This window comes from Cervus elaphus, chromosome 3 (genome assembly GCF_910594005.1).
Source record: "Cervus elaphus chromosome 3, mCerEla1.1, whole genome shotgun sequence".
Taxonomy (NCBI): domain Eukaryota; kingdom Metazoa; phylum Chordata; class Mammalia; order Artiodactyla; family Cervidae; genus Cervus; species Cervus elaphus.
In genome coordinates this window covers 2,245,090-2,270,408 of record NC_057817.1, presented here as the reverse complement: position 1 = coordinate 2,270,408, position 25,319 = coordinate 2,245,090, and the positions used below count along the sequence as shown (strand labels likewise).

The following is a 25,319-nucleotide window of genomic DNA, read 5'->3' as shown; positions in this document are numbered from 1 at the left end:
TGCTGCTCTCTGGGGAAGGGGTAGAGGCCACTGGGCAGAAATGGAGAGAGAAGGTGGGAAAAAAAAAAAAAAAGTAAGGCTCAGAAAAGAGCTGATAGAAAGCGACAAACCTTGTGGATGGCATCTAGATTTATATCAATCTTTCAAAAAGGTTTTCCTCAAATTCATTTTATTCTTTCAGAATAGAGGGCTATGCCTCTTTAATTTTTGTGCATGACTGGATATTTTTCTGAATATAAAAACACAATTGCTGAGGAAAAATAAAACATGTTCTGCCTTATGATCTTTTACAGATGTGTAGAAGTGTTACACATGAATGTGCCATTTATTTTTTTGATCAATTTCTCAAGAGTTTAAAACAAGATCTAAAAAGAATGGAAGGAGAGAATTGCTCCTCTGTGACTGAATTCATTTTCTTGGGAATTACTAATAACACTGTGAACAAAGTGACCCTATTTACCATGGTTCTCCTTGTTTATCTCATCAATCTTCGGGCAAACCTTGGAATGATAACCCTGATTAGGATGGACCCCCAGCTGCACACACCCATGTACTTTTTCCTCAGCCACCTCTCCTTGTATGACCTCTGCTTTCCCACAGCCATCGGCCCCAAGATGCTGGTGGACCTATTTGCCAAGAACAAGTCAATCTTTTTCCATGGTTGTGCCCTGCAATCTTGGTCTTCTGTATCTTTGCAGATTCTGAGTGTCTCCTGCTGGCAGTGATGGCCTATGACCGGTACAAGGCCATCAGCAGCCCCTTGCTCTATGCGGTCAGCATGTCCAGTGGGGTGTGCTCCCTGCTCATGGCTGGGTTTACCTGGTGGGGATAAAAGATGCTCTGATACACACAATATTAGCATTCCACTTATGTTTCTATGGGTCAAATAAGATTAACCACTTTTTTTGTGATGTTCCTCCTCTCCTGTTGATATCTTGCTCAGACACACAGGTCAATGAGTTAGTGATATTCACGATTTTTGGCTTCATTGAACTGAGTACCATTTCAGGAGTCCTTGTCTCTTATTGTTATATCATCCTATCAGTCTTGAAGATCCACTCTGCTGAGGCGAGATTCAAAGCTCTCTCTACCTGCACCTCCCACCTAACTGCTGTGGCAATTTTCCAGGGAACTATGCTCTTTATGTATTTCGGACCAAGTTCTTCCTATTCTCTAGATCAAGACAAAATGACCTCACTGTTTTACACCCTTGTGATTCCCATGTTAAACCCTCTGATTCACAGTCTACAAAACAAGGATGTGAAAGAGGCCCTAGAAGAATTGAAAAATAAGAAAAATAAATGACTTTAAATATTTATGTTAGGCGTATGTGAATAAACATGCATCCACACACATATAGTGACAGATGATTTATTAAAATTATATGGTAGAGTACATGACAAACATGAATTTTTCAATTTCTTAAAGTAGTATTACACTAAATCTCAATCTTACATCTATTACTCTTCCTCTCACATGTCATGTTTAATTATCTTTCCAGAATTTGTACATGGCATTTAGTTTAAATGAAAAACATTTCTGACTTTTCCATTACGCTAATTTTTGTTTAGTTTTTATTCAAACATCGTTTCAATTATGCTGAGGCTTGTTGTGCATTTACTCAGTGATCTTTGAGCATGTAGATTCTTTATATACCATAGCACATCTTGCAGTTTAAATACTCCTAAATATAAGCTAAAACAAATAACATATTAACTAAATGGTCAAGTAACTCATTATAACCTCAAATTCATCATGAAATAATACATACTGGGCTATAATTCCAAGGCAAAAATGTCTAAATCCAGTGCAAAATAAAATCATCTTTGAATAGAGATATTCAGTCAAATCTAAATAAGACTCAATTTAAGAGATGAAATAATAGTAGATAGAGGATTCAACAGTTATTCAGGTTGTGAAATATACAAGTCCATGTTTGTTAGAAGAAGTCATATTTGCTATAACATGGAAGAACCGTGAAGGCAACATACTAAGTGAAATAACCCATACAGAGGAAGATAGGTACTGTGTGATCTCACATACAGATAGAGTCTAAAAGGTGAAACTCAGGAGTTCCCTGGCAGTCCAGTGAACAGGATTTGGTGCTTTCAATGCCCAGGCCTGGGTTTGACCCCTGGTCAGGGAACTAAGATCCTTGCAAGCCTTGGGGTGCAGCCTAAGTAAATAAATAAATTTCATAGAAGTAGAGAGTAGATTGGTTGTTGCTAGGGGCTGAAAGACAGGAGAAAAGGGTGATGTTGGTCAAAATGCACAAATTTTCCATTATTTATTGAACAAGTTTAAGGGATTTAATCTACATGATGACTCCAGTTAATAATACTGTAGTATAAACTTGAAATTTGCTAAAAGAGTAGATTTTAACTGTCCTCCCCATACACACACTGAAAATGGTAACTATGTGAGGTTATGCATGTATTAATTAACCTTATTGTTGATAATCATTTCACAAAGTATACATATATCTCTTCATCACATTGTATACCTTATAACTATATGTAGTATCTATCAGTTACATCTGAAGTAGCTATATTAAAAAATGAGAAGGAAAGAAGTCTAAAGATTAGATTATAAAGCCCTATGGAAAGTATAGAAAGAGACTTGTTAAAATACAATGTTGTGTTTTTGTTATCAACTATCAATTCTTCTGCACTTCTTCCAAGATACTTTTCATTCCTTCTCTCTCATTCTTAGCCGTAAGTGCCCCTTTTTTGTCTCTTTGTGGTTCACAAACAACCACTTACCTAAAGCATTGTTTTATATCACACTGTTTGTGCTTATTCTTTGGTAAAGAACAAAGCAGTCCATCCTTGTTAACCAAAGCACTGAAAGTTGCCTGAAGCATAAAATAAGCAAATATATATTAACCTAAAAATACTAGACAACATTTTTTGGCTTTTACTTATATCTCAGAAACACAAAATTAACTGAGAGTTTGCTAAATGCCTTAAATATATATATACACACACACACACACACACACATATACATATATATCACAATATGCCGGTGGATTCTTTACCAGCTGAGCCCCCAGGGAAGCCCTATATATCACAATATAGTATAACTATTGTATGCATATAACAACAGATTTGGGAAGGTGCAGAAATGGTTGTGGACAAAATGTTAATAGATTTTTATAAAGACATACATATTTATTAACTGCACTAGATGTAAGAAATTGTAAATTCTTGATATTTGATGCTTCATATACCTTGAATCTGGTTTCCTGAAATCTAAAGTGCAGAAAGTGAGGATACAAACATATATTTGAAATACCATGAAGTACTGAAGAACATTCTTATTTATCCATTAAAAGTGTAAGGTTAAAAGACCTCTGATAGTCTTAAATTTTCTTGATGTCATTGTAAAATATCCTTATGTGAAAATATTTCAGAATGGAAAAATAAAGCCTACAAAATTCCTTTGTTATTCAGAGTGGTATTTGTGAAACACTATAGCATGTTAAAAAGAGTTCTCTTGGTGGAAACACCTTAGAATAATTGTATAATATAAAAGGTTGAAATTTTCTACTCCTGGTATATTTTATCAATTCAGCCAAATATCTTTTGAATTGTTGCTTATGTGGAGAAACATGGCAGAAAATATTGACTAGAATATATTAAAGTCAAGCAAAATAGGGAGTTGATGGATTGCCATTAATTAAGAGTTAATGAACACATTAATTAATCATTCTTCATGCTTATGATATATATTTATTTCAGCAACTAAAGACTGCATTGCAAATATCGGCTCATTTTATTGGGTATAGTGAGGATGATATAAAGAGAAGGGAATTTTAAGCCCATTAAATGGAATTTCAAAAATAGCACTGATTTAGATGAAAATTTTCTATGTGTATATTATAATCTAAAATGGCATTCCATAAACACAGTACCTTCACTATGAGATTGTAGGGAACTATTTTTATGTTTGGTTCTAAAAGTTTCTTGTAAAGGGTTTATTATATGTTTATGTAATGATATAGTACATACTTTCTAGAGTATCTCACTACATTATTAATCTTTATGTTACTAGAAGTGCCACTGAAAGGTTGTTGCTGAATGACAAGATGCTGGGATTGATTCTTGGCCTCCGGAGGAGACAAATTCAATCCGGGGCCAGAGACGAGGCTGGATTGCTCAGAGCTTTTGTGTAATAAAGTTTTATTAAAGTATAAGAGAGATAGAGAAAGCTTCTGACAAAGGCATCAGAAGGGGGCAAAAGAGTACCCCCCTCCTAGTCTTTAGCTGTAAGTTATATAGTCACTCACAGTCTGTTAATAAAAATAAATGAATGTCTTAGAATTTAGAATGGCACCAGATAATTCATCCCTGGCCATAAAACGATTGACTTGAATCTTGTAGAAGGCCAGATTACCAACAAATAGTTTCATTTACATAGATTAGGGAACAATATCTGAGTAAGTAGGTTAGGCCTTTTGGCAGAACCAACTTGAAGATAGAGTCTGGGGTACGTTAACATAGCTTAAGAGAACATTTCCATAAGAAAAAGAAATGTATTGGTTAACTCAAGGTTTGAGAGTAGTTAGCTTCGGGTGAAACCAGGTGTCATGGCAACACAGCATTTTAAGAGAAACGTTTTAAATTTGTATAGAGAAGAAAAAAATATATTGCTGTTTTGTTTCCTCCTGCCGCTTAAGAGAGATAAAAATGTCTGGCTCTTGCAGCCTATTTCCTCTGTTTGGAGACCCCTGGCCTTCCTGCCTGTTACCGTCTCACCACCTTGCTTGTAGAACAATCCACTGTCTTTATCCACCCACTGGCTCTCCCCTCGTTTTCACAGCACCTGGGAGCTATAAAATACTTCAGTACCATACCACGCAATGAACTCCATGTCATAATAGGCTTGAAGAACAGAAGAAGATCATCTGGGTAGTATGTGTCTGCCTAAAATTGTTTCAGTGTCTGCAAGGCACCAGGAAACCTCTAAATATAGATCCTTTCTCTCACTTGCTTATATCTGTGGAATACACTTTCTCTTTAAGACATTTTTTAAAAATTATTCAACAAATTTATTGAACACCTACTACATGCTGATACTCTATTTGGATGCTATTTTGGAATAAATGAAAACACAACAACCCAAACCTATGGGACACTGTAAAAGCAGTGCTAAGGGGAAGGTTCATAGCATTACAGGCTTACCTCAAGAAACAAGAAAAAAGTCAAATAAATAACCTAACTCTACACCTAAAGCAACCAGAGAAGGAAGAAATGAAGAACCCCAGGGTTAGTAGAAGGAAAGAAATTTTAAAAATTAGGGCAGAGATAAGTGCAAAAGAAACAAAAGAGACCATAGCAAAAATCAACAAAGCTAAAAGCTGTTTTTTTGAAAAAATAAACAAAATTGACAAACCGTTAGCAAGAGTCATTAAGAAACAAAGGGAGAAGAACCAAATTAACAAAATTAGAAATGAAAATGGAGAGATCACAACAGACAACACTGAAATACAAAGGATCATAAGAGACTACTACCAGCAGCTCTATGCCAATAAAATGGACAACTTGGAAGAAATGGACAAATTCTTAGAAAAGTAAGACATGTTTTACAGTTATTTAAGATCTCCATTTTTAATGAAACACAAATCCCATTGGAAGATTTTTTTCCCCCCTTAGGTTACCAGCTTGTAATAACAATGTAGTTACCCACACTCAGTTAAATTGTTAGGTGGGGGAATACTTAATGGATGTTAATCTACATGTGTTTGAGGAGCAGCCCTGTTAAAAAGCTAAAGCTGGGCTCTGGTTGAACAAAATAGTTGTTGCAATAAATAGTTGCATCCCAGAAGACAGGGATTCCTGAGGAAAAAATTAATTTGGATTGGAGTATAATTAGAGCATCCTTGGTGCCTCAGACAGTAAAGAATTTTCTTGTAATACAGGAGACCCAGGTTTGATCCTGAGTCAGGAAGATCCCCTGGAGAAGGGAATGGCAACCCAGTAAGGTATTCTTGCCTGGAGAATCCCATGGACAGATGAGCCTGGCAAACAGTCCACAGAGTAGCAAAAATTCAGACACAACTGAGCGGCTAACCACAATAATTATGTGACCAAGAACAATTCTACATACACCATATGTGTAACAGAGAAGTATAATGGTAATAAAATTCTTCTGAAACATAAATGCATCAATTTCTTGATTTTAATGGGAAAATATTAGCAATTAGTTTTGGTTTGAAATTTGCCTCACCAATAGCTCCACAGTAATTAGCCTCCAACTAATATAAATAAATGAAAAAAAAAAAAAAAAAAAGGAGTACAATTGGTGTTTCAGTGTTGAGATCCTCACAACCAAGAATAACAATAACATATAAAAAGGCATCAACAGTTGCCATTAAGAATCACACTTCCAAAAAAAAAAAAAAAAAAGAATCATATTTTCAAAATTAAATATGAAATAATTATATGGATTTAAACTAAATGATTTCCCGGATTTGTAGAAAATAAAAGTAGAAAAACAAACAAATGAAAAGAACAAAGAAAAACACCCAAACTGTTAAGAAAGCCTGTCCCTGTTAGTTCCCAAATGAGATTTCCGATGAATCAGGGAATTTGTTATTCTCAGTATATTAATTTCAGTTCATTTGACATTTGTGTTATGTTACTGTGTTGTGGCTTTATCCTCATTGCCTTAAAAACTAATGGTTCTGAGCAAACTCTCATGCATTAACTTGTTGCTTATGTATCTTCTTTTTGACAGTTTCTGGTAATATTTATTTTTTTGGGGGGGGAGTCATTTTTTTAAGTCTTTTTCTTTTTTTTTTCCAATGAGGAAAACTATTAGTGTATTGTGGATACAAGTTCTTTGTCATATACATGGATAAATGGTTTTGAAATACTTTCTATTTTATGGAAATACGTCTCTCTGATTATAGTTATTTTTTGCTGTCAGTGATTGAAAGTTACTCAGTCATGTCTGAATCTCTGTGACCCATAACTGTAGCCCCCCCGCCAAGCTCCTCTATCCATGGGATTTCCCAGGCCAGTATACTGGAGTCGGTTGCCATTCCCTTCTACAGGGGATCTTCCAGACCCAAAGATTGAAGCCAGCTTTCCCGCACTGCAGGAGAATTCTTTACCACCTGTATCACAAGAGAAGGCCAATCTTTTGCTACAACAACACTATTCCAAAATTCAGTTTGGTTCAGTTGTTCAATCGCATCTGACTCTTTGGGACTCCATGGACTGCAGCACATCAGGCCTCCCTGTCCATCACCAACTCCCGGAGTTTACTCAAACTCATGTCCAGTGAGTCGGTGATGCCATCCAGCCATCTCATCCTCTGTCGTCCCCTTCTCCTCCTGCCCCCAATCCCTCCCAGCATCAGGGTCTTTTCCAATGAGTCAGGTCTTCCCATCAGGTGGCCAAAGTATTGGAGTTTCAGCTTCAGCTTCAGTCCTTCCAATGAACACGCAGGACTGATCTCCTTTAGGATGGACTGGTTGGATCTCCTTGCAGTCCAAGGGACTCTCAAGAGTCTTCTCCAACACCACAGTTCAAAAGCATCAATTCTTCGGCACTCAGCTTTCTTCACAGTCCAACTCGCACATCCATACATGACCACTGGTAAAACCATAGCCTTGACTAGATGGACCTTTGTTGGCAATGTAATGTCTCTGCTTTTTAATATGCTATCTAGGTTGGTCATAACTTTCCTTCCAAGGAGTAAGCGTCTTTTACTTTCATGGCTGCAATCACCATCTGCAGTGATTTTGGAGCCCCCCAAAATAAAGTCTGACACTGTTCCCACTGTCTCCCCATCTGTTTCCCATGAAGTGATGGGACCAGATGCCATGATCTTAGTTTTCTGAATGTTGAGCTTTAAGCCAACTTTTTCACTCTCCTCTTTCACTTTCATCAAGAGGCTTTTTAGTTCCTCTTCACTTTCTTCCATAAGGGTGGTGTCATCTGCAAATCTGAGGTTATTGATATTTTCCCGGCAATCTTGATTCCAACTTGTGCTTCTTCCAGCCCAGTGTTTCTCATGATGTACTCTGCATATAAGTTCTTAATGAGACTTAATCTGTTCAAATTCTTTGTTAAATTTTTATTAGGTTGTTTGTTGTCTTACTGTCTGTGAGGATTCTTCATATAATTTGGCTACAAGTTCTTTGTCATATATTTATCTATATATCTTTATCTATCTTTCTATCTATGGTTTTCAAACATTTTTCCTAAATCTTTGAATATACATGCATTTATATATATACATATATTCAAAAGCTTGCTTCTCTGATTTATTTTTGTACATTGTTCCACTTATCTCTCGCTACATAAACTGCATTTCGAAACTAGATAACTTAAAAGAATGGCTACTGACCATGTGTGCTCAGTAATGTCTGACTTTTTGTGACCCCATGGACTGTAACCTGCCAGCCTCCTCTGTCCAAGAAATTTTCCATACAAGAATACCAGAGTGGGTTGTCATTTTCTACTCCAGGGACTCTTCCTTACCCAGGGATTGAACTCACATCTTCTGCTAGACAGTCTGATTCTTTTCTACTGAGCCACCTGGGAAACCCTTGAATATACATGCATTTATATATATTCAAAAGCTTGTTTCTCTGATTTATTTTTGCACACAGTTCTAGTTATCTCTCCCTACATAAACTGTATTTCAAAACTAAATAACTTAAGAGAATGGCCACTGACTCTTTATTCTTTTGTTCTTTCTCGTGTTTACTGAGATTGCATGAACTATTCAGTGGAAAGGTGGGCTAGGTTGCAAGTTCTAATTGACATTAGATGAGAATATCTAGAAAGATGGACCCAAATTCTCCCCTTTCAGTTCATGTAATCTGAGAATGTGCCATATTGTAAATTCAGATGGCTAGTTGGAATTTCTACATGGTAATTCTTGGCTTTCACATACTGTCTTCTTCAAGACAAAACCCAGAAATGACTCACGGTATTTTTGCTAATTTTATTTGTCAAAACAGATGAAGTATGGCAAAAATTCAAAGAAGGATGAATATTTAATGCAGGCAATAGAGATGAACCTTGAAAATATTTCAATGAAGACAAGAAGGCAGAAGAAAAGAATAACAACAACAACAACAAAAAAAGCAAACAAACAAACAAACAAAAAAGCATGTTGCATACTTCTGTTTAAAAGGAGGCGAAGAATTTGAAAGCACAAAGAATCAGAAAGTAACTTAGTAGTTGCCAGGGTTCAGGGAGGAAGAAAGGGAAAGTGACAGCTAATAAATATGGATTTCTTATCGTAGTGATGAAAATGTTGTGGAAGTAAACACCGGTGATAACCTAAGAACCTTGAAAACATAGTAAAAAAATAAAACAAACAACTGTATATATTAGAAGGGTGAATTTTATGATGTACACATTACATTTCAGTAAAAAAGAAAACGTGAACCAAGTGTGGTAATATCCTTAAATGAGATGTGAAGGAGACTCTAAATCACTATGAACAAATCTAAGGACATGGAAATAATGGAGGGAGGATCTTTCTGAGTTTCAGTAGGTTTACTCTTTAACTAAAGAAGGACAAAACCATTTCAGGATAATTGTGAAGTACATCATACAAACACACATACAAAATTGCAGTTTTCTTTTTACCATAGATCAATTTGATGACAGTAGGAAGGCATGAAAACTCAGCCTGTGCTAAGTAGCTTCTGAATTCTCAGGGGAAAATACAGAAGCAGAATATAATTAATGAAATGTTTGCATAACATTAAAGCAGAGGAGCAATAGCACATGGATTTAAGTCCCAGTGTACCTGCTAAAATACAAGGCCATCTGCTTATTGTTCAACTAGCCAAGACCTGCTCATCTCAGGTAGGTTTCCAGTTCCTAACTTAAAGAATATGGAAGAAAACACTTAACATTTTGAAGAAACAAATTGTAAATGAACCATTTTGTGCCAGCTTACTCATTAAAATCTGAAATCAATGGCTAGAAATATTTCGCTCTCAGAACACAAGAATCTGAACTTGTTAATATCCACAATGCAACTGTTTGTTTGTTTTATTTTGCTCTTTCTTCACAGGAAATATTTACTCTTTTTATCTTTGGAAAAATATATACATGAATTTAAAGCATGTTTTGTTTTATTACAATAGATTAGGTATCACAATTAAAATAAAAACATGTACAAATTCATCTCCATGTGAACCACATGCCATGTTTACTTAGTTCTGAGGGAAAAAAGCTCATTGCTTACATTCTATTCTTATAAACATTAACTCGTATACACATACACATATATTACAAAGAGGAAAGTCTATGCATTTTAGAAACATTATTGTCCCTCATCTTATTTCCAATTTAGTAGCTAACAGGCCATTTAAAACCTAAAATGATGCGAATCATACAATAAATTCTGTTGTTTTCACTTCCTTTTAGTTCTTTTTTTCCACTCATTAAGAGATTCACCTTTTGACAACTACCACTACACAAAGAGGTAATGAGCATTGTGGGAAAGCAAGAATACATTTCTAGAAAACCAGGTCAATAATACTTAATTCATGTCTCAGCAAATACTGAACATAACATAAACTAAAGCAAGTAATATAGTTATTTTTTTTTTTATTACTAGTCATTGATATACTGACTGTCTCTGGAACTAAGTTAACTTCTCTGAAACCAATCATTCTTTTTTGAGAAGCATAAAAATTATTATTGTCTTTTTGTATCTAAGTGACTATTTTCAGCCATCATAAATGCTCAGTCCTATGTCTTACAGCCTGGGTCTCTCTAACACTGGTGTCTCTTATAGGTTTTTCTCAAGAGATAAAGAGTTAAATTTCTCTAAATCTACTCCCTGGGATGAAGAAACTAACACTCAGAGAAGAGCCTGTAGAAAGTAACAAACATCAAGAATGACATCTAGATTTACATCCAATTACTCAAAGGTCTTTCTCAGATACTTTTTTATTACTGCATCTATGCCTCTTTAAAGAATGGGTACTTGACTGAATACTTTTCTATGTATAAAAAGACATTTATAGAGAAATATATTCTGTCTTATGACATTTTGTAGATGCCGAAAAGTGTTACACATCCAAGTGTCCTTTTCTTGATCATTTTCTCAAATGTTTACATCAGAACTGAGAAGAATGGATAGATGGAATTGCTCCTCCATGACAATTCATTTTCTTGGGAATTACTGATAATGCTGTGTAAAAAGTGATCCTGTTTGCCATATTTCTCCTTGTTTATCTCATTACTCTTCTGGCAAATCTTGGAATGATAGCCCTGATCAGAATGGATCCCCAGGGGCACACACCCATGTACTTTTTCCTCAGCCACCTCTCCTTCGGTGACCTCAGCATTTCCACAGCAGTTGGCCCCAAGATGCTGGTGGACCTATTTGCTAAGAACAAATAAATTCCTTTCTATGGCTGTGCCCTGCAGTTATTGGTGGTCCATATCTTTACAGATTGTGAGTGTCTCCTACTGGCAGTGATGGCCTATGACCGGTACAAGGCCATCAGTAACCCCTTGCTCTATGCGGTCAGCATGTCCCTGCTCACGGCTGGGGCTTACCTGGTGAGTATAGCAGAGACTTTGATACACATGACATTAGCATCCCACTTATGTTTCTGTGGGTCAAATGAGATTAATCACTTTTTTTGTGATATTGCTCCTCTTCCATTGCTATCTTGCTCGGATACACAGGTCAATGAGTTACTGATATTTACTGCTTTTGGCTTCACTGAACTGAGTACCATTTCAGGAGTTCTTGTCTCTTATTGTTATATTATCCTATCGGTCTTGAAGATCCACTCTGCCAAAGTGGGGTTCAAAGCTCTCTCTACCTGCAACTCTGACCTAACTTCTGTGGCAATTTTCCAGGGAACAATGTACTTCATGTATTTCAGGCTGAGTTCTTCCTATTCTCTAGATTAAGACAAAATGAACTTTTTGTTTTACACCCTTGTGATTTCCATGTTAAACCCTTTCATTTATAGCCTAAGGAATAAGGATGTGAAACAGACCCTGAAAAATTGAAGAATAAAAGGTTTTAAAAATTTATAGTTTGTATTTGTGCACACATACACATTCATACATATATGGTGATTGATGATTTATTAAAATTGAATGGTAGGTTACATGAGAAACATAATTTCTATTTGAAGTATATTGCTATTTTCCCCACCTGTCATGCTTCTTTATATTTCCAAAATTTGTATATGGCATTAGCTTCTGGGAAATTTTTTTCTGACTTTTTCAATATGTTAGTTTTGTTCAGTTTTCAGTCAAGCACTATTTAAATTACACTAAGATTTATAGTGCATTTTATTCATTGATCTTTGAGTTTTTCGGTTCTTTATGTACTACAATATATCTTGTAGTTTAAATACTACTAAATATAAGCTAATATTAATAATGTATTAACTAAACAGTCAAGTAATTCATAATAAATCTGAAATTCATCATGAGATAACACATAGTGGTCTATTATTCAAAAGTAAAGGTATCTAAAACCAGTCTAAAGGAAAGGCATCTTTGGATATTCAGTCAAATCAGAAAAGGATTCAATTTTTAGATGAAAAAATAGCAGGCAGAGGATCTGACAGTTACTCAGATCTTGAAGTGTACGAGGCCATGCCTGTTAGAAGAAGTCATAATGTGTACAACATGGAAGGACCATGAGGGGCATATGCTAAATGAAATAATTCATACAGAGGAAGACAAATACTGTACGGTCTCACATACAGAAAGAATCCAGTTGGTCAAACACATAGAAATAGAGAATAGATTGGCTGTTGCTATGGGCTGAAAGGTGGGATCAATGGTTGATATTGGTCAAAATTTACAGACTTTCTGTTACTTGATGAATAAGTCATGGGGGTCTAATGTGCATTGTGACTCTAGTTAACAATTGTGTATTGTAAGACTGAAATTTGCTGAGAGAGTAGATCTTAAGGGTTTTCATGGTATGCACACTCAAAGTGATAACTATGTAAATTGATGAATGTGTTAACTAACTTTATTGTAGTAATTATTTCACAATGTACACATATATTAAATCTTCATGCCCTGTACCATATGCATGTTATTTGTCAATTTTATCTGAATACAGCTAAACACACACACACACACACACGCACACACATACACATAGTTAAAAAAAAAAAGAAAAGGTAAGGGACAGTGCACAGAATCATGGTAAAGTACATAATTGTACTTCATTATCAACTGTCGACTCTTCTATGACTCTCTGCACACCGATTTCCTTCCCTTTTCCCTTATTCTTAGCTCTGGTTAAATACCCCTTTTTGTCTCTTGTGATTCACAAAAAAACCACCTAATTAAAACATTACTTTATATCATCCTGTTTATCAGAGTTCTTTGCTAAAGAATGAGTGTTGCATTATGTAAACAAACCACTACATGTTGCCTGGAAGGTCAAATAAATAAATATGTAATAAACTAAAAATAGAAAACAACACTTTTCCACTGCTAATTATATGCCAATTATATGTCAATACAACTGTATGTCAATTATAGTCAATACAAAATTGGGCATCCCTGGTGGCCCAAGATGATAAAGCGTCTGCCTGCAGTGCGATAGACATGGGTTTGATCCCTGGGTCGGGAAGATTCCCCTGGAGAAGGAAATGGCAATCCACTCCAGCATTCTTGCCTGGAAAATTCCATGGACTGAGGAACCTGGTAGGCTACAGTCCATGGGGTCACAAAGAGTCAGATACGACTGAGCGACTTCACTTTCACTCTCCTTAATATAAAATTAAATGAGGGTTTGATAAGTAGCTTAAAAATGTATATCAGAATACAGTTAACATATTGAACACATATACACAAGCTTGTTTGAAAGGTGCATAAAACAGTTTTGGACATTAAGATAATATACTATAAAGACATGCTTATTAGCTTCACTAGAAAGAATAAGCTCTGAGTTCTTGCTATTTGACTATTTCATCTGCCTTTGATCTGGCTTCCTGAAGGCTAAAGCACTAAATTAGTTGTTGAGAAAGCTAGGATGTGACAATGTATTTTAAATACCATAATGTACTGAAAGAGACTGATATTTATCCATTACAATTATAAAATTAAAAGCCTCTCATGGTCTTCAATTTTCTAGCTGCCATTATAAAATGTCCTTATGTGACAATATTTCAGATTGGAAAAATAAAGCCTACATAATTCCTCTGTTGTTCAAGGTGGTATTTGTAAAGTACTATGACATGTTAAGAAAAACTCTAAATTCTTGCATGATATAGAAGACTTAAATGTGTGCTCCTGGCATACTTTATCAGTTCACTCAAACTTCTTTTGACTTGTTGCAACAAGAAGGCAGCAACATGGCAGCAAACATGGCCAGCAATATAGCTAATCAAAATGGGTGTCAATGGATTACCATTAATTCAGAGATTAATAAACATGGATCTAATTAATCCATCTTCATATATATGATCAGTTTTGTATCAGCATCTAAAGACTGATTCAATATGAATACTAGCCCATTATCTAGTAAGTAATAAATAAAGAGAAGAAAATTTTAAGCCCATTAAGTGGACTTCTAAAAATAGAACTGATTCAGTTGATTGTAGGCTTCATCTCCTTGAATTGAAGAAATTAAGGAGAAATTATGGAGTTTTTAAAAGATAATTTCTAAGTCATATAGGAGTTTGGGCAAAATGATTCTTCTTTCCTGATATTAATCTGAAAAAAGGGGAACAGTACAACACAAAATTTATTCTAGCCTGTCAATTTCAGTATTCTTCATTCTTTACCATTTTAATTGTCTTCACATCATATTCTCCTCATACATGCACCAATGACTCATGGAAAATATCATTGTGCAAATGAAATTTATTAATGACAGATGTAATGTTTTAATATTACAGTCAAATTCCTGTATCTGGACCTCTTTCTTCATCCTTGCCACTGAAATACTTTGGCATAAACATGGCAATCACTGACTCAATGGCGTGAGTTTGAGCAAGCTCCGGGAGTTGGTGATGGGCAGGGAAGCCTGGCGTGCTGCAGCCCATGGGGTCGCAAAGAGTCAGCCATGACTGAGTGACTGAACTGAACTGAAACGTGGCAAGGCAATGTTAGATTTGGTAAATGTCTAATGCAAAGGACAGACACACTCATACTTGTTATAAGCTGTACAAGTGAACTACTTACAAATAGAACAGCAGTAATGTTCATGACACCAGTAAGTAGGAGGATCTGGGTTAAAGCTAGAGGCAGAAATCTTTAACTTCCCTGGATGGCTTTCTCGTTAATTAGAACCATGCTATGAACCAGGCAGGAACACCACTCTAAATACCACAAACTCTTGCTTTCTATCCCTCAGATCACCCTGTGTAGAAAAGGGATTTAAACTAGATTACCTCTAAGGTTCTTTTCAGGTGATATGATCTTCCTCTATAAAATATAACTTTACTGTTGTGTAAATCCATCCATATCATTGGAAACAATATAAAAAAAAAAAGAGTCACTTTACATTCAATCAAAGAATTGATCTGAATATATAGGTTGGTTATCTCAGCTGGTAAAAAATCCACTTGCAGTGCAGGAGACCCTAGTTCAATTCCTGGGTTGGGAAGATCCCCTGGAGAAGGGAAAGGATACCCACTCTAGTATTCTGGCCTTGAGAATTCCATGGACTGTATAGTCTGTGGGGTTGCAAAGAGTTGGACATGACTGAGTGACTTTCACTCACTCACTGAACCTGAAATGTCAGTTACATGAAGCCATCAAGATAGTGTGAGTTTCAGTAGGCCAAAGACTTTTAAAAACAGCTGTTTTACATGCCCTGTTATCCAAGTTCAAAATCTCATGGACTCCTTATGAGAGGGTAACAGGCAGGAAGGCTAGGGATCCCCAAGCAGAGGAAATAGACTGCAAGTGGCAGACATTTTGCTTGTTTGTTTTGTTTGCTCCTTCTCTATACAAAAATTTTTTTCATTTATTTTTATTAGTTGGAGGCTAAATTACTTTACAATATTGAAGTGGGTTTTGTCATACATTGACATGAATCAGCCATGGAGTTACATGTAATTAAAAGGAAGTTTCTTTTAAATTCTGTGTTGTCAGAGTAAGTCCAGTTCAGCCTGGACTTAACTTTTCTCAAACTTTGAATCAATAATGGCTCAACAAATCCATATGTCTTATTCATGGAAATGTTCTCTTAAGCTATGTTAATGAAACTATGTATTTGCTTGGAAATCTGCCCTTCTTTAAGGTTCATGTCAATTGTTTTATGGCTGGGGATGACTCATCTTGTGCCCCATGTTGTCTCAAAATGCATGTTGTGGGAGAGGGGCCTGATGAAACTCTCTCAGTTTTGAGGTGATTCTTTAACAGATATATCACTCCTTGCTAAAAGCTAGAAAGGGGGCCACTCTTTCTGTCCCCTTCTGATGTCTATGTTAGAGCTTCCTCTATCCCTTTATACTTTAATAAAACTTTATTACACAAAAACTTCAAGTGATCAAGCCTCCTCTCTGACTCCAGATCAAAACCCTCTCCTCCAAAGTTCATGAATTCTGGAGTAGCTCATGGCTCAAGGCTGCAAACTTTCACTTTACAAGTGGATAGATATCCAAATTTACTAGTGTTCAAGTAAATAGAAGTGAAATAAAATGCTGAGTTGTGTTGACATTTACCAAATGGCAGAAGTACTTGTTTACATACCAAAGAGTAAACAAGTAACTACTACTGTTGAGGATGTGAAACAACCATGGTTTTTATGCATTGCATTGACAGTAGATTGAGAGTTGACACTGCACTTAGCAAAATTCTATGTCTGAGTCCCTTATAGCTGGACAAATAAATGTCCTAGGACCAAAAATATCATTCCTAGAAGCATGTCCAAGTGTACAGAATGAATATGCACCCAAAAGACATGCATAGAAATGTTTACCGTTGTATTAATTACAGGAGTATGACAACAAAAGCAACTCATTTCTTTTAATACGTTAGATCAAGATGACATACTTTCCTGAAAGTATTTAATAGTGTACATTTTAGGGTTTGTAGACCATAAAATCTTGGTACATCTAAACTGTTTTGTCGTCTATCACAAAAGCATCCACCCATAATACATGAATAAATGGTGTGTCACAGCTCCGACTCCTGCTTCAGATTAGACAGATGACTTTATGACAAGCTTGTATGCTGGAAAAGTACACAGAGCAATGAGAATGAATAAATACAGCCTCATACAAAAGCATGGGGAAACTTCACAAACATAACCTTGAGTGAAGAAAGCCAGACATAGAAGTGTAAAGCTGTATGATCTCACTACTTTGTACCTTAAAAATATACAAACTCACATATCATATGGAAAATCAATTTCTGATGGATGTAGGGACAATTTCTGAGAATCTAGTAATGTTATTTTTTTTTTGGTCTGATTCTAAGTGCAGGAATCTTTCCATTTTTGAAAGTGTTTTTGCAGTATACATTTTTAGATGAAAATTTGTTTTCTCTATGTATATTATATTTTAATTTTTTTCTCTATGAGATTGTAAAAAGTGTTAATATTTATTTTTAAGTCTAAAATTTTCTTATGTAAAGTGGTTATTCATATAGTTTTATGAAATTGATGTAGAGCATAATTACCAGAGTATCTTACTGATCTTTGTATCACTGAAAACTCTCCCTCACTTGTAGAAGAGCACTGCATTCGTACACCCACTGACTCTCCTGGTCACTCTCACGGCAGCCGGGAGCGCTAATGTACTTCAGTACTGGACCATGCAATGAGCTCTGTGTCATACCACTCTACGTTTGAGGAACAGGCCATTATCATCTAAAAAAGGTCATCTTCTGGGTAGTATTTGACGACATAGAATTGATTTTGGTGTCAGCAGAGGCACCAGGAAAAACCTACATAATGACTTTTTTTTTTTTCTCATTTCTATCTGAAGCATACATTTTCTCCTTAAGATGTTTTTTGATTGCTTAAAAATCTCCATTTTTAATGAAGCACAACTCTCATTGGGAGATATTTTAGGTTACCCACCTTGCAATTAATAATGTAGCTGCCCAAACTCAGGTTTAAATTGCTATGTAGGGGAAGATAGAAATGATGTTAGTCCACATGTTTTTGAGGAGCAGGCCTGTTAAAAAGTTAACACTTGCTTCTGGCTGAACAAAATGTAACCCAAGCGATTTTTGCATTCCTGAAGATAGGGATGTACCTGAGGGAAAAATGAATTTGGATAGGAGTAGAATTAGGGGACTGAGAACAATTCTACATATGCCATATGTGTAACAGAGAAGTAAATAATGATAGCAAAACTCTTTTGAAACATAATCAGTTTCTCGATTGTGTGTGTGTGTGTGTGTGTGTGTGTGTGCTCAGTCATGTCCGACTCGTTGCAACCCCTGGATTGTAGCCTGCCAGGCTCCTCTGTCCATGGAATTTTCCAGGCAAGAATATTGGAGTGTGGTGCCATTTCCTCCGCTGGGGATCTTCCTGACTCAGGGATAGAACATATGTCTCCTGAGTCTCCTGCATTGGTAGCTGGATTCTTTACCACTGAGCCACCTGGGAGCCCTTCTTAATCTTAGTGGGAAATTATTAGCAATTATATTGTGGTTTGAGATTTGCCTCAATGATATCTCCACAGGTTATAGTTGACATTTTAGTGTTGGGCTCCTCATAGCCAAGAATGGCAATGACATATAAACAGGCATTGAAATTGCCATTGAAGAAGGAATTCATAGGGCCTGGACTCCATCTCAGGCCTGTCTGTGCTGATCGTGCGCGGCCACCTCTCCAGTGGACTCTGAACTCTGTGCTTAGCGCCTGTGGGAATGACAATGGAAGGATAAGACCCCCCCTCTGGGCAGGGGAATCTTGAAGAACAGACACTAACCACCCCTGCCTCCAGACACTATCTATCAGAATGTAAGCACAGGCTTATCAGTTATTAACTATTTGGAATGTAACTGCGGGCTTATTGATTATTGATTGTTTGAACACATAATACGTGAATGATGGGGTTATTGTAGTTGTATTTACCCTTCCTTTGTTTATGTAAGTCTCAAGGGAATTGGGGTAGTGGGTTTGGACACATGGGGTATAAAAGATTTTCACAAATGCTGGTCAGGGTCCTTGGCTAAGAGGAGACTCTGCCTTGGGCCCGCCGGTGTAATAAACTGCACTCCACTATCTGCATTGTCCTTCTGAGTGAGTTTGTTTCCCGGAAAGCGTGGCTATAACACCATTAAGAATCACTTTTACAAAATTATATATGTACTATATTTATGAATTTTAGCATATTGAATTTCTCCGATTTATAGGAAAAAAAAGTAGGAAAACAAACAAACAAAAAAATGAAAAGAACTGAGAAAACACCCAAACTGATAAGAAAGCCTGTGTCTCTGTAAATTCACAAATGATAATTCATATGAAATTGAAAATTAGTTATGACCAGTATTTAATTTCAGTCTGTTAACATTTATGTCATGTTATCTTATTGTGCCTTTATTGCCATTGCCTTTATACTGAAAGGTTGTTGCACAATAAGACACCGGGATTCTTGGCCTCCGGAGGAGACGAATTCAATCTGGGGCCAGAGACGAGGCTGGATCGCTCAGAGCTTTTGTGTAATAAAGTTTTATTAAAGTATAAAGGAGATAGAGAAAGCTTCTGACATAGGCATCAGAAGGGGGGCAGAAACAGTACCCCTCTGCTAGTCTTTAGCTGTATGTTATATAGCCACTCGCAGTCCGTTAATGAAAAGAAAGGAATGTCATAAAATTTGGTATGGCACCAGATAATTCATCCCCGGCCATAAACGATTGACTTGAATCTTGTAGAAGGGCAGATTCACACACAAATAGTTTCGTTTACATAGATTAGGGGAACAATACCTGAGTAAGTAGGATGGGCCATTTGGCAGAACTTATAGAGTCTGGGTAAATTAACATATCTTAAAGACAAACATTTCCATAAGAAAAAGAAATGTATTGGTTAACTCAAGGTTTGAGAATAGTTAGCTTCAGGTGAAACCAGGTGTCATAGCAACACAGCATTCTAAGAGAAACCTTCTTTTAAATTTGTATAGAGAAGAAAATAATATCACTGGTTTGTTTCCTCCTGCCCCTTAAGAGAGATAAAAATGTCTGACACTTGCAGCCTCTTTCCTCCATTTGGTAACCCCTGGCTTCCCTGCCTGTTACCCTCTCATTTTCTTTTATTTAAAATATAATGTAGGAGTGAATTTAAAAATTAAAATGTGCATATCCATCTTCATGTGAAGCCCCATAGCTACTAAGGTCAAAAGAAAAAATTCCTTACCACGTACTAGTCTCATATACATCAGAGACATGCAATCTTCATGCAAACATATGATAGACACATAGTGTATACATACTAGACAGAGAAACCTATGTATATCAGAGGCATTGTCCCTAAACCTATTTCCTCTTTTAAAATATAAAAGTTAAAATCCAAAGAGATGCAACCGTGGGTGTTAGATTTGTGGTTTTCATTTCATTTTTAGCATTTTTCTTTGTTCAAGAGACTTCTCCTTTGGCAGCAGAAACTTTGTAAATAAGTAATAAGTCATGTGGCAAAGCAGTGATACATTTTTAGAGAAAGTTTTCAATGTTACTTATTTCATGTCTCACTAAATACTAAAGACTAGGATCAATAACACAATTATTTTCATTGCTATTAGTGTATGGTATACTAATAGATTGTAAAGCTAATAATAAATATTTTAAATTATGTTTTATGAGCAATGAGATAATGAAAATAAATTTTTGTATCCAAGGGATTTTTTCAGCATAGTAAATGGTTATTCATATATTTTCATCTTGGTGTCTCTAGCATCCGTGTTTTTTCCACACTGCCTTGGAGATGTAATGACTTGGTCAATGGGCATTCTTTTAAAGGGTATTGATATCAATCTGATAATAAAAAATATCTGAGATAGGCAGCTGAGAAACTTCTGTGTAAATCTAGATGTAATTTCTGAGGTATGTTGCTCTTTATGTTGCTGTTGATCAGTCACTAAGTCGTGTCTGACTCGTTGTGACCCCATGAACTACAGCACTGTAGGCTTCCCTGTCCTTCACTGTCTCTTGGAGCTTGTTCAAATCTATGTCAGTTGAGTTGGTGATGCTATCTAACCATCTCATCTTCTGCTGCTTCTTCTTTTGCTGTCAATCCTTCCTAGCATTAGGATCTTTTCTAAAGAGTTGGTTCTTCGTAACAGGTGGCTGAAGTATTGGGAGCTTCAGCTTCAGCATCAGTCAGTCCTTCCAATGAATAATCAGGGCTGATTTCCTTTAGGATTGACTCGTTGCTGTCATGAGCTCTTCAGTTTCTCTCAGCATAACTTTCCTTGTATCAGGAAGGATATTTGGATGAATTGATATCTCATCTTCAAAATAGTGTGCAAAAAACACTGATGTTAGAGACACCAGGCTGAAAATATATATAAAAAAAGACCATTGCAGAAATAAAGTGTGTTCTTCCCTGCAGATATTTTGTGAATGCCCCGAAGTGGTTCCCTTAAATGTATCATTTTCTTGATCATTTCCTCAAAAGTTTAGACAAGAAGACAGGAGAATGAAAAGAGGAAACTGCTCATCCTTAACTGAGTTCATATTGTGGGGAATTATGGATAAGCCTGAAGTTAAGATGATCTTATTTATCATGTTTGTTATTGTCTGTCTCATTAACATTTTGGCAAATCTTGGAAAGATTATTTTAATTAGGATAGATCCCCAGCTGCACACACCCATGTACTTTTTCCTCAGCCACCTCTCCTTCTGTGACCTCTGCTATTCAACAGCTATTGGCCCCAGATAACGTTGGACCTTTTAGCCAAAAAGAGATGAATCTCCTTCTATGTCTGTGCTCTGCAATTTTTGGTTTTCTCTAACTTTATAGATTGTGAGTGTCTCCTGCTGGCAGTGATGGCCTATGACTGGTACAAGGCCATCAGCATCCCCTTGCTCTATGCGGTTAGCATGTCCCTGCTTGTGGCTGGGGTTTACCTGGTGGAAATGACAGATACTTTGATACACACGACATTAGCATTCCATTTATGCTTCTATGGGTCAAATGTGGTTAACCACTTTTTTTGTGACTTACCTCAACTTTTCTCCCTTTCATGCTCTGATACACAGGTCAATGAATTGGCATTATTCTTTTTTTTTTTTTTTTGACTGCGTTGAACTGACCTCCATTTCAGGAGTCCTTGTCTCTCACTGTTATATCATTCTAGCAGTCTTGAAAATCCACTCTGCTGAAGGAAGGTTCACAACTTTCTCCACCTGCACCTCCCACCTAACTGCTGTGGCAATTTTCCAGGGAAATGTATTTTTCATGTATTTCAGGTGAGTTCATCCTACTCTCTGGATGAAGATAAAATGGCCTCATTGTTTTACACCCTTGTGATTCAGATGTTAAACCTTATGCTTTACAGCCTAAGGAACAAGGATGTGAAACAGGCTCTGGGAAAATTGAAATTTTTAATATGATTTTAAAGGTTTATATTTTACACACTCTCTTAGTCACTAGTACACACATATTTTTGTTTTTGTTTTTATAAACTTATACTGTGTGATGCAAGAGAAACAAAGGTGTCTTAAATAGTTCAAATGAGAATCTGTTCTTATAAAGTTGAAGGTTTAGAAATATTTTAGTTCTGAAATATTGCATACTTCAATTTATGTATCAAGAATTTATATATGGCACTTTCCCTTTGTTGAAAACTTTCCAGAATTTTCTAATTTTGTCAAATTTTGCCAGTTTATTCTTTCATTTGAATAATATTTGGGCTACCTCAAGAATTATTGTATTTCCTGAAAAATCTTTCAGTCTCTTTATGTTCTATGGTATACACTGTACTTTCTATATTAATGAATATAAGTTAATGATAATAAGAAGCATTAATTGTTTAAATAGCTATGTAATTTATAAGAAATCTCAAAATCATTTCTTATAGCCATGCTTTCCGGGAAACAGACTCACTTAGAAGGACAATGCAGATAGTGGAGTGCAGTTTATTACGCCGGCGGGCCCAAGGCAGAGTCTCCTCTTAGCCAAGGACCCCATCCAGCATTTGTGAAAATCTTTTATACCCCATGCGTACGTGTCTAAACCCACCACCTACCCCATGTGTATGTGTCTAAACCCACCACCTACCCCATGTGTACGTGTCTAAACAGTCAATAGTCAATAAGCCCGCAGTTACATTCCAACCAGTTAATAATCGATAAGCCTGTGATTACATCCTGATAGATACGAAAAAAGTTTATGACCTGTCCGGAGACAGGGGTGATTACGGTATGCTTCCTCTTAGGCAATGAGTAGCCTGGATGTGATCTTCAAGATTCCCCTGTCTGGAGGGGGTCTTATCCTTCCATTGTCATCCCCACAGGCACTAAGCAGAGAGTTCAGAGTCCGCTGGAGAGGCAGCCGAGCACGGCCAGCACGGACAGGCCTGAGATGGAGTCCAGGCCCTATGAATTCCTTCTTCACATTAAGAAATAAAAAATGAGAATTTTAAATCCAAAATAAAATCTAAATCTAGTGTATCTTTTGATAGATATATTCAGTCTTAGATCTAATAAGTATTCTACTTGGGAGATAAAATGATAGTGGTCAGAGGATCCAATGAATAGATGGGTCTTGAGAGGGACAAGACTGTGTCTTTTAGAAATTAAAGAAGCTTTGCTTATCACATAAGGAAGAACCATAAATGCATTACGCTGACTAAAATAGGCAGATACATAAAGGTAAATACTGTAGAGTTTCACATATATGTTGAATCTTAAAAGTTCAAACTCATAGAATTAGAGAGTAGATTGGTGGTTTTTTCCAGGGTCTCAAAGTGGGTGAAATGACTAATAATGGCTAAACTTACTTTTATTCAGTGAGTAAGTTCTGGGGATCTAATGTATATGATTCAGTTCAGTTCAGTCACTCAGTCATATCTGACTCTTTGCGACTCCATGAACCGCAGCATGCCAGACCTCCATGTCCATCACCAACTCCCGTAGTCTACCCAAACCCATGTCCATCAAGTCGGTGATGCCATCCAACCATCTCATATGTCATCCCCTTCTCCTCCTGCCCTCAATCTTTCCCAGCATCAGGGTCTTTTCCAATGAGTCAGCTCTTCACATCAGGTGATCAAAGTATTGGAGTTTCAGCTTCAACATCAGTCCTCCCAATGAACACCCAGGACTGATCTCCTTTAGGGTGGACTGGTTGGATCTCCTTGCAGTCCAAGGGACTCTCAAGAGTCTTCTCCAACACTACAGTTCAAAAGCATCAATTCTTCAGTACTCAGCTTTCTTTATAGTCCAACTCTCACATCCATACATGACCACTGGAAAAACCATAGCCTTGACTAGATGGACCTTTGTTGGCAAAATAATATCTCTGCCTTTTAATATGCTGTCTAGGTTGGTCATAACTTTCCTTCCAAGGAGTAAGTGTCTTTTAATTTCATGGCTGCAATCACCATGTGCAGTGATTTTAGAGTCCAAAAAAGTAAAGTAAGCCACTGTTGCCACTGTTTCCCCATCTATTTGCCATGAAGTGATGGGACCAGATGCCATGATCTTAGTTTTCTGAATGTTGAGCTTAAGCCAACCTTTTCACTCTCCTCTTTCAGTTTCATCAAGGGGCTCTTTAGTTCCTCTTCACTTTCTGCCATAAAGGTGACATCATCTGCATATCTGACTTTATTGATATTTCTCCCAGCAGTCTTGATTCCAGCTTGTGCTTCTTCCAGACCAGAATTTCTCATGATGTACTCACATATAAGTTAACTAAGCACGGTGACAATATACAGCCTTGGTGTATACCTTTTCCTATTTGGAACCAGTCTGTTGTTCCATATCCAGTTCTAACTGTTGCTTCCTGATGTTTATGATTACTCTAGGTGATAATTCTATGTTATAAACTTGAAATTTGTCAGGAGAGTAGATCTTATGATCTTCATCATAACTGTATAAATTAATGAATCATTTACTAACCATACCATTGTGACCATTTCACAATATATACATATATCATATCTTCAATTTCAATACCTTATACGTGCTATTTGTCAATTTTAACTGAATAAAGCTTGGATAAAAGGAAGAAAAGAAGGCTATAAAGACCAATGGACAGGACATTAGTATTGTACATTATCATGGTGTCATGGTTGTTGTTCAGTCACTCAGTTGTGTCCAACTCTTTGCAACCCCATGGTCTGTAGCACACCAGGCCTCTCTGTCCCTTACCATCTCCCAAAGTTTGCACAAGTTCATGTTCATTGCTTCAGTGATTCCATCCAGCTGTCTCATCCT

The 25,319-nt window shown here is 36.5% G+C and overlaps 2 pseudogenes; both read left to right on the top strand.

Annotated features, from left to right (window-relative positions):
- Positions 1-350: 350 nt before the first annotated feature.
- Positions 351-1,305, top strand: LOC122685907 (annotated as a pseudogene).
- A 9,814-nt stretch (positions 1,306-11,119) lies between these two features.
- Positions 11,120-12,014, top strand: LOC122677865 (annotated as a pseudogene).
- Positions 12,015-25,319: the final 13,305 nt, after the last annotated feature.